We start from the raw sequence: 11,384 nt of genomic DNA on the forward strand, positions 1-11,384 counted from the left end.
ATATATATTTTTTTTTTTTGTGTCTGTGTTAACTGTGTATAAGTGCCAAGAGTAGAAATTGTGCGATTATGTCATTATTGCGGCATTAACGCTAGCCCATGATCAGTACCACCGTCACTATTACCTCTGACGGTACCTCACCGTTTTCATCACTTTCTGTGGCTACCACGTAATTCATCATTTCCCACTATGATATCACCACACATATCTGATAATGTGTCGTATCTGTCACTTTTCTGCAATATGGAGAAGTATGAGCTCTGGTTCTAATTCTTCAGCGAATATTGTCGGGGTATTTCACCAATCACCGATTGATTTTTGGACTAATTGCTATTGATCACCTATTTCATCACATATATTTTAGAATTGATGAAATTTGTAAATTAGAGAATGTTTATTTTTTATATTCGTCTGTGATTTTAAATTATGATTTATAATTCTTTATAGTATTTTTTTTTATAAAAAATATACGTAAAATGAGAATAATTTTAAATCATGATTCTAAATATATAAATCAAACGTCTCTCTAGTGATTAGCAGTAAGAAAATTGGCGATTTAGCTTGGATATCAGGTAATTCGTTCATGGTAATAAATTGAAAGGAAAAAAACCATGGCATTGATTGAAACGTTGAATTATAAGGACTCTCAAATTGTCTGACAAAATATTGCAACCTGATAGCTGGCTTGGCACTGGACAATACGTGGAAAGCGGCTGGAGAAATTGTTGGACCACACTCATCAATAGGGACTCTTCTATATGTCCCAACCTTTGCTGATTATGAATAGAGAATGACATCACAACAAATTCCTCTACGCAGGCAAATGGCCCACCAAAAGAGAGATTAGGATCACCCTCTTATATTTAGATGGGATGGGTAACAAAGGCCTACTTGAACAGAAAGCCCAAATTTCCTGTCCTAAGGCCTGTTTTTTTTTTTTTTTTGGGTGTTAATCCTCACAACCCAAAATCACTTTGCATGTATCTGGACTATGCTTTTGACCTCATTCAAAGACAGCAATTTGCTTGGTCTTCCCCCATTGATCGAAGCATACTGATTATAGAAATGCAAAACACTGCTATCGGTACTAAGAAGTAGATATGATTATTTTAAAACCTCAGTTGTCAAATGATATAGTTCATTGATATCATAGAAATCTCATATATTACAATGCTATTGGACATCGATGATGATGAATATAAACCATTGATAAAAGATGAGTCATGTAACATGGGGTTAATTTGTGAGATCCACTAGATGGCGTCTCCAAACATTTTTCTATCAGTTATAATACAATTTATTTAAATTAAAGAGTCGTACGAATGATGATGAATAGAACTGGTATAAGATTTTGGCTTTTGGGAGTATCAAACCAAGTAAGCAATGAAACATACTTAGTACTAATTGGCTTGTTTTAAACTAAATGAAAATTAAGCTCCCAAATATACCATTTTTTAGGTTAAATATGTGTACCCTGATCCCTTCTAATGTTAACCCAATATGAACGGCCAATGTACGTAAATATTAATACTCTCCGTCTTTTTCATTGCCTTCTTCTTTCTCGAACTTTATTTTGGGACTTTTCTTGAACCTATTTATTATTCTCAAGAATCTCATAACTTTTTGACCAATTTTTTTAGGACATATAGACTTAGGAATGTGAATGGAGTAGACTAGAACATGAAATATGCTCATCCCATCCTTATCTTATAGTACTATATATACATATATATATATATATATATATATATATATATATATATATACTATCTCACATCTCGACTTAGCGTTAGCATTTTTCGTCGAGTTTGGAGGGTTCACTATCATTGTTTGAAGACCATCCTATGTGAAAGAATAACCAATGTTCTAAGAACATAACACATTTTAGCTTGTTAAAGAAAACTTGACAACTTGTATTAACCCTAGCAATTTAGATTTATAAATGACGATCCAGTTAACATTACACTAAAGACACGTATGCTCAAAGTAAATATACATTTTGTGTATACACGCAGTATTCCAGAAAGCAAACGTTTTTCAACACATGAAATTAAATTTGTTTATCTCATGATGGTTAAGGGTGAAAATCACAAGTACAGTACGTAGTTTTTATAACTTTTATGATTTGCAGGCCGACAATAAGTACGTGGTACATTATTCATTAGAATCTTGTGCAAGTATTTTTATTTATTATTATATTTTTTGAAATAAAGACATGCAAGTCATTAATAGGATGTTTGGTTGGAGGATTCAAACTGTGATTTGAATCATGGTTCATAATTCACAATAGTGTTTTTTCTCACAAAAAATACACGTAAATCGAAAATAGTTATAATCACATGATTCTAATTCATGAACCAAAATATTCTTTTAAGGTCACGTTCATTTCACTGATTCGAGTTTAGATTTCAAGTTTTGTTACAGTAAAAAGCTCTCAAAAACAGTCACATCTAACTTTTTTTTTACAGTAAAAAGTTCTCATATAAAGTTATATCTTAACTCAAATTAAAAACTCGAATTAATAAACTGAACAAACACATAGACATAAACTTGCTACAGTAAATCTTTGCCAATTGCTGTGCATACGAGCTCATAAATATTACTCAGTCCGCGAAAATTTCTTCTTGGTTGGAAGTTTGAAATCGTAAAAAAAAAATAACCAATGTTAAACAAACACTTATATTGTTCTATATATCGTTCGTCCAAAAACGAGCAAATTACATATAGCTAACCGACAATGTGATGGACAGAAACTTGTCCATTCTGCCATCACCTAACTTTTCTAAATTATGTCATATATTGAAGAAAAGAATGAGTACCTAATTAACAAACAAGAAGGAATAAGAGGACAAAAAAAATCTAATTAATTAAGAGGAAAAAAACTGGCATGCTGCAGAAAAATAACACGAATAAAACAAGATCAACAACCAGTTTTAACCAATTGTTTGACCAAATGACGAGAAGGACAAGTGACCCATTCCCACGCGGTATTGGGCTAGAATCCAGTAGGACCAACCCAATCGACAAATTGGTTGGAGGGGGACAGTGTGGGTCCCACTTTTGGGTGTCAATTTTGTGTCCCCACTCCCCCAAAATCTTTGATCCCGACAAAAAAGAAATAAAAAATGAAAAGATAAAAAAAAAATGAAGTTAATTAATGAAAACGTGAACAATAAATAGGTTTAAGGTCTCATTTATTTTATTAATTTTAAATTTTTATAATTAAAATTTTTTAAAAAATATCACATTTAATTTTAATTATTATAATTAAAAATTTTAAAAAAATATCATATTTTAATTAAAATTAAAAATTTAAATGTGTGAAGTAAATAAAAGCTAAATCTATGTACATACGTACAAAAGACTTGAACCTGTCCAATCTCCTTTCGAGACTTTTATAACTAGACAAACTTCCTTAATGGTGTGTACTGTGTAGTGTTGAAGGTGGCCCCACGTCTAATTAAGTTTCGTTTATTTTACTGATTTAAGTTTAAAATTTGAGTTAAAATGTGATTTTATGTGATCATTTTTTACTGTAATAAAAAAGTTAAATGTGATTATTTGTGAAAACTTTTTACTGTAAAAAAACTTAAATTTTAAATTCAAATCAGCAAAATAAATAAGGCCTTATAAAGTTAATCACCAGTGCTGATCTGTTGAGGATTATCACAAATACAAAAGTGAGGGTATCTCTTTATTAATTAGTCTTATGAATTAAGCATGAAATTTCTCATTAGTGTTATGTGGTCATCACTCATCACTATGATGATGAATGCCACTATCATATTTGCTAACCAAGCATTACTATACAATTTTAACAAAACGAAATACGAACTTAAGTTAATTAATGTACATATTTTTTCATTGAATTTTTTTTAACCATATTTAAGGTTAAATAAATATACACTATATTGATATAATATTGATAACTAACATTATTATAAAAAGCTTTTTAATTTAATCACTAATTTCTTTAATAATTGAGCAGACATAATTCAGAAAAATGGAATTTTTATGGTAAGAAATTGTTCTTTTTAACTAGTAGTAGGTATTACAATCTTAATAGTTAGATTAAGTTTTTAATGAATTAATATTGTATGTCTCAAATTTTTTAGGTAACACGCACACATTGAATTGTTAAAAATCTTAATCTACCAATTTAAATAATAACTTTTACCAATAGTAAGGAAAAAAAAAAAACAACATTAAACGAAAACAAAAGAAGGCAGTCCAAATTGGGGCCCGCCACACAACCGCCTGGAAGGAAATATTTTAGACTGACCGAGTGAGGGGAAGAAGAAGAAGAAGAAGAAGAGAGAAGCTGTCCGGTTGGTTTGAAAAACTGCGAGAGACATAATACAAAAGTCGGTGGAGTTTGCCAGGCTGCCAGGCTGGCGAGTTGTATCAACTGCCCAACTGCTTCTCGCTAAAGTTACATCACTGGGTCCCACTCCATCATCCCCAATCAAGTGCTCGCCACGTGGGCGGCTAAGATTTTGCCATGATGACGCCCTTCCGTTCAGATTACAGGGATTTTCTAAACCCAGCGCGTGTGTTAATTGGAAGCCTCTCAATAGAAAGAAAGAAAGAAAGAAAAAAAAAAAAAAAGCGCTTCTCAACCGCACCTGGTTCGTAGTATGTACTACGACTCCAGCTAATATTATATATATATATATACATATATATGGCTTTGGTTTTGTACTTTTTTGTTAGCGTTTTCAAAAATAATTCGGGGACATAATCTATCTCGTTATCAAGTTCAAGATTTGAGCCAATAGTTTTATTTATTTTTGTTTCAGGATTTATGATTCTTTTAATCTGGTTTTGGTTTTGGACCAAGTTTGCAATGAGTTCATTTGTTTAACAATTCCTTAAATACCGGTATATGACTTTTGCAATGAGTTCATTTGTTTAACAATTTCTTAAATACCGGCATATTGTTTTTTTCTTAAAGAAAAATATGACAATTTCATTAATAGGCTACTAACGGGTTAGAATACATGAATGCATCAAAATTATAGGAGCAGATGCCGCTCACACGAATAGTCATTATAAATAAAGGTGACAATTCGTGTCACGTGTCGTGTTTTGATCGTTTCTTTTTAAATTTACAGTCAACCCGAATACGACCCGTGATACGAAATTTTTTAAAAATCGCAACACGACCACTTTACGAGTTGACATGACACGACCCGAAAATGACCCGTGACACGAAATTGACCCGTGAACCCGAAATTGACACGAAAATTATATACTTTTATTTAGTTTTTTACATATTAAAAATAACTTAAAATTCATAACACACTAAATTATAATAACATCCATTGAAATTAAGTAAATAAAAGTATAAGATTTTCAGTATAATTATCATGATATCACAAGTTCATAATAAAATTTAAAATATGAAATGAAAAATATATGTATTTTTTAGTTTTTTACGAGTTTCGTGTCGTGTTCGAGTTAGGCGGCTCCAACTCGAAATTGACCAGTAAATTTCGTGTCAATTTCAGGTCGACACAATTCTGATCCGAACCTCTTTTTTCTCAACCCTAACCCGCAAAATTCGTGTCGTTTTTGAGTCGTGTCATCGTATCGTGATCCATATTGCCGGCCCTAATTACAAACGCACCCCAAATCCAATAGTGGGGACTTCTCCAAGAAGTGGCTCTACAACTGTTTCAGCCACAGAGAATCGGCTCGTAATGAGCCAGATCTTAATCTTATAATCGACCTTACACACACACACACCACCACACAGAGAGTCAGGTGGGGAGACCACCGCTCTTATTACAATCCCAGAAACTACAAAACAAAGATTAGGAAGATACGAAAAGATCAAAACATATGAGTTTAGCCCCTCAGCACTGGATCTGTCTCTCTCATCATCCACTCTTGGTCTAGCTCATGCGGTTTCAACGATATCCGCAGCTGACGTGCACCATATCTAAGAATAACGATGACGATCCACATCTTCAACGGCACGAACTCAAATATTGAGATCTTTGTAGGTCTTCTTCCTAACTTTGGGACGTAGCGACAAAGCAAAACACCAAGCCCCCGATCCCAAACAACACACCAACCAAATCCACCCAAGCCTTCCTTGTTCATGGATGAAAAAACAACGATCCATGGCCAAAAATAAAACACAAAAGAAGAAAAAGAAAGAAGAAGAATAAACAAGAAGAAAATACAAGAAGAAAGTCAAGGGGCCAAGAGTTTAGAGGATTGTTCATGGATGAAAAAACAACGATCCATGGCCAAAAATAAAACACAAAAGAAGAAAAAGAAAGAAGAAGAACAAACAAGAAGAAAATACAAGAAGAAAGTCAAGGGGCCAAGAGTTTAGAGGCTGCCAAGAGGCGCAGCCTAACTCCGGCCCCGATCTCACACGCGACGGTGAGTGTCACCTCTCACAAACCATTGTGGGGGAGAGATAGTCGGCGTGTTTGGAACTCGTTTCAAAATGATTTTGGTTTTTGTATGAAAATGAAAATGAAAACGTTTTCAATCTCAGACAGAAATCATTTTTGAAAATGCATTTGGTAGTTTTATCAAGAGATTATTTTCAGTGTAAAAAAAACCCATTAATGTCTCTCTTCCTCTCTTTTTGCTCGAGAGAGGAGAAAACGAAAACAAAAAATGAAAAATGACTAAAAGTCATTTTTAATTTCTCTCTCATTTTACCCTAAACCAAAAAATCATTTTTATTTTCATTTTTTATCTTTATTACGCCAAACACCGTTTTAAAAACGTTTTCATTTTTTCTTTATTGAAAAATGTGAAAAATAAAAACGGGATCAATTCCAAACACAACCAGTATTTTCCAGTTGAATTATGGTTTCCCCAACATATCCTCTTTTCCCGTATATGGCTTTATGTGATACATAAAGGTTTTCTTTTCAACTTAAAGTTGTATTTTATTTGGGTAAAACATATTCGAATTTTTAATTCGAGTTGAGATGTGATTTTATGTGAGAGTTTTTCACTATAGCAGAAAAGTTCAACGTGAGTTTTTATGAGAGCTTTTAACTGTAGCAAAATTATAATTGAAAACTCAAATTGATGAAATGAACGAGGCATTAGACTTTGTTGATTTGATTTTCCTTTTTTAAAAAAAATATTTAATGGAGAAATGCATACCTCTTTTCTATTTTCTGCCATGGTATTTTGTCGACGTAATATTAAATTTTCTATGTTATTTTTTTTTGTTAATAAGCTTTAAAGAATTGATTAATATAGTTGAATTGATCTCCGTAATTTAAATAAATCTAGAAAATCAAAAGAAATAACCTTTTATTGGACGGGCATAAAGTTTTACGTTATTTCTTAAATACTATAAATTTTGCATCCTAATAACAAAACTAAAAAATGGCATAAGCGTAAAGAGAGCAGGTTTCCTAACTTTAGGAGTAAATTTTGGCAATGTTTTTCAGAGAATACTACTGATAAGTTGTACAGTTATTTGGGAATTTTTTTTATTTTTATTTTTTATATCTACATTATTTGGCAGTTTGTTATATCCGCCTAGTGAAACTTTAGAATGTTGCCCTATCCATGCATGAACCACAACGTCTCAACAAGTGGACTAGGGAAATATTCCTGCAGGTTGTTGTTGTTGTTGGCTTTTTTTTTTTTTTTTTTTTTTTTTTTTTTATTTTTTCACATTAGATCGTGTCCGAGTGGCATAGGAGAAAAAAGGGGCAAACAATAATAAAGATGGAATATTCTCTCTTTCTTTGTATGAGATTTTTTTTTTTTTTTGAAAATCACTCGATTCATTCTAAAAGAGTACATAAATAATGCTACGTTCATTTCACCGATTCGAATTTAAAATTTGAGTTTTACTATATTAAAAAACTCTCAGAAACAATCACATCTAACTTTTTTACTACAGTAAAAAGTTTTCACATAAAATCACATCTCATAAAATAAAATTAAAGCTAAATTTTGTTTTTTTTTTTCTTTAGAAATAAAGAAGATAATAGGAGTAACTACTAACTAGTAATCTATTCCATCTTATAAAAGCATAATGCATTTTTTAAGGGTGAAGTGAAACGTTTCGTACTTTTCTTCCCCAGAATTAACCACGTTAGTTTTTTTTTTTTTTGCGAAGGAAAAATTCGGTGTGGCGCGCATTAATGCACGCGCCACATGTCAGCGTGCAGTTGGTCAATTTCATAGGCGGGCTTTGCACGGGTGGGCAGACAACCATTAGATTAATTTGTCCACCACGTGTCATCTTTCCATAAGGTAAAGAAATGTGTAATCGTGAACCACGCAACACCGGAACACGTGTGATAGAACATGGCCGACGGCGTAGACACGTGGCATGTGCATGTTGGCTGGAGCGAGTAAGTGGTGAGCCCCACCTAGCACAAAACCCTGCCGCGCCTGCGCTTCCGGCACGCCTATGTCGGCGTGTGTCTCACATGCGCATATCAATCCGACGACCAAGAAAAAACATGGTTTTCTTTTTTATTATCATAAAATTAATTATGTTTATTTATTAAATTTTAACTTATTTGTGGTCTAATTTTGTCCATTTTAACACCGTTTTACACTATATTTTCGCCACTATACTAAGATAAAAAGCCTATGAATAATTCGAATGAAAAATTAACCAAATATGCACTAGACTAAAATATAATAAAATCACACAAATTAAATTATGAACAAATTAAACAAAATAAAATCATCGATCTTATAGATTTAACGTGAATACGAAATAGAAAAACATAATAGCAACAGAGATTTACATGTAAAATTAACTCTCTCTCTCTCACACACACACACACACACACATATATATATATATATATATATTGCATGTAAAATTAACTCTCTCTCTCTCACACACACACACACACACATATATATATATATATGTGTGTGCGGGAATAATTAACGAACCATTTCCATGTTGCGGAGGCTCTGGAATCTGTCCAATCCCTTCACTACCACCACTGACCCCAAAAAATTTTCATAATTAAAAATCTGCCACATAAGTTGCACCACGAGCTTTTTAGACTGGATCAAATAGAATTCGAGTAGCCATACTCTAACACGTTTCTTTTATACTTTTTTCCTTTTTTGTTTCTGTTTTTTAAAACAATTTACATATCAGTTTTTTTTTTTTTAAATAGGTCACGTGTGTGGCTTGGAGGCTTGGAATCATTTCTCTCTTTTCCAATTATTATTATTATTATTTTTTATGTTTATTTTTCTAAGTGATTTGTAACTCAATTTTTAGTACCGTTTGCGTCGAATTTATGATACTAGATAGATAAAAATATATAAATAATTTGTATGAATTATAACCATTTTACTACCATCTTGCACCAACTTTCCAATACTAGTCACATGAGAATGTGGTAAATAATTCTAATGAAAAAATAAATAAAAATGTGTTGAGCTAAAATAAAATTAAAATTACACCAAATTAAATAAAAAATAAATTCAAACAAAACATAATAAAACTAATTAAAAACACATTAAAATAGGTTAGAATTTATTTGTGAGAAATGTCCTTTTTTTTCTTTTACTTATTTTTAAAAATAATTTATATAACCGTTATTTTTAAATAAATTATTTTACATATAACTGTTAGTTTTAATATTGCTAACAATGTGGAGCGTGAGAAGGACGCTGAAAGAAGGCGAGTGAGAAGAGGTAGCTTTCTGGGATTGCACTAAAAAGTCAAATGGATTCAACAAGAATCACGTGAGATTCTTACAGGCTGTGTGTGGGCCCTTCCTACGTGGAAGACGTTGAAGTCATCCTTAATAAGACTATTATTTTAAATATATATATATATATGTGCATTAAAAAAAGAAGTGGGCCACACTTTTTCATCAGGTTTGTCCTTTGGCGAGGCCCCATCAGGGCCGTTGACATGCCGATGTAACTGAGAGAGAGAGCTTATTGGCCAGTTGATTTGGAGTCTTACAGCTGTAAGTCTGGGCTAAGAAAAAGCTTAGTCAAAAAAGGCCTTCGGGCCCACTTGTGGTTTTAAAACGTTTTCTCAATTGTGTTGAACAGCTCGGGCCTTCCTGTCATGTTTTAAACGCTCCCTATTTATTGCATTTGTGTTTTTTATTTATATGTACATATAAACTTCCTCCCTTGGTGTCCCCAGTACGAGAATGATTTTATTATTGTTTTTATGCTTTTTTTTTTTTTAATTCCTTCTTCTTTATCCCTTTATAAATGGAATTCATTTTGTTTCGTTTATATGTCGTTTCAGCCTTCAATATGCTCATGTCCAAATTACAACTTCTATCTGCTTGGGCTTGAAAGATTTAAATATTTGAACTACAATTTAAACATTTTTGTTAAAATGTTATCTCTCGTAAATTTCTGAATTTTTATTCCAATTTTCAATTTAAATTCATGAATCAAACAAATCATAATAAAGTACTAGAACTGATCCTCTTTCTCTTATAATTTTGTGTTTACTTACTAAATCAATGATGTCAATTTAGTGGGTCTCAAACAATATAAAGAATGACGAAAATAAATACTAATTGTCATCGTCTCCTTTTGGTATTGATTGCCTTTTTTAAAAAAGAATAAAGACTAAATAGACTTATATACTCTTCACTAAATTCACTATTAGGAGACAATAATAAATCAACCATATAGAAGGATGATTTAGTAATTGCATTAATAAAATTCATATATCTAAGCCGAGTACTAAACACTAGAAAGTTGAAAGTAAATTGACTTGTTATTTCTTATTTTACCTTCTAAGTAAACACTAGAAAAAGAATCAATAATATCTTCAATACGGTACACCTTATTTTGTAATTTAACGTCAACACAAAACTTTACCTAATTAACGCATAATTTCCGCCCAATAATACCATTATATATGGGTAGATAATGACTTAAAAACTCTACATCATTTTGAAATTTAGACTAGAATAATGGAGAGAGAAATTTTTTGCCTTGGCAAGTCCCTCTCTATTCTTCTCACTATGGTCCTGAATAGTCAAATATCATCAAAACCAGACAAGGCAGAATCCCAGCTCGCGACAAAATTTCCCCCTCTGAAATGAAAAGAAAAAGGAAATAAAAAATAAACCTTAGAAATCAAATTAATAAACAAAACAAGGGGTGCGTAGATAATTGTAGTTACAAGTACCCCCACCCACTTTACAAAAGCCAGTTTCGTGGAAGTACCCTTCTCCTTAATTCGCCACCATTTTTGTTTTGTTTTGTTTTTCTCACTTAATAGTGTCCAATTAATCTCTCCCTTGGAAATCCCAACCCAATAAAGTTCTCTCATATTTCTCAAGTTCATGCACCACCCTCCCCCACCTTCCTCTCTCCTTCTCTCTACCTCTTTCTCTCTCTCTATCACACACACACACATATAATATGTA

Source organism: Morus notabilis, unplaced genomic scaffold, assembly GCF_000414095.1.
Source record: "Morus notabilis unplaced genomic scaffold, ASM41409v2 Scaffold467, whole genome shotgun sequence".
Lineage (NCBI taxonomy): Eukaryota > Viridiplantae > Streptophyta > Magnoliopsida > Rosales > Moraceae > Morus > Morus notabilis.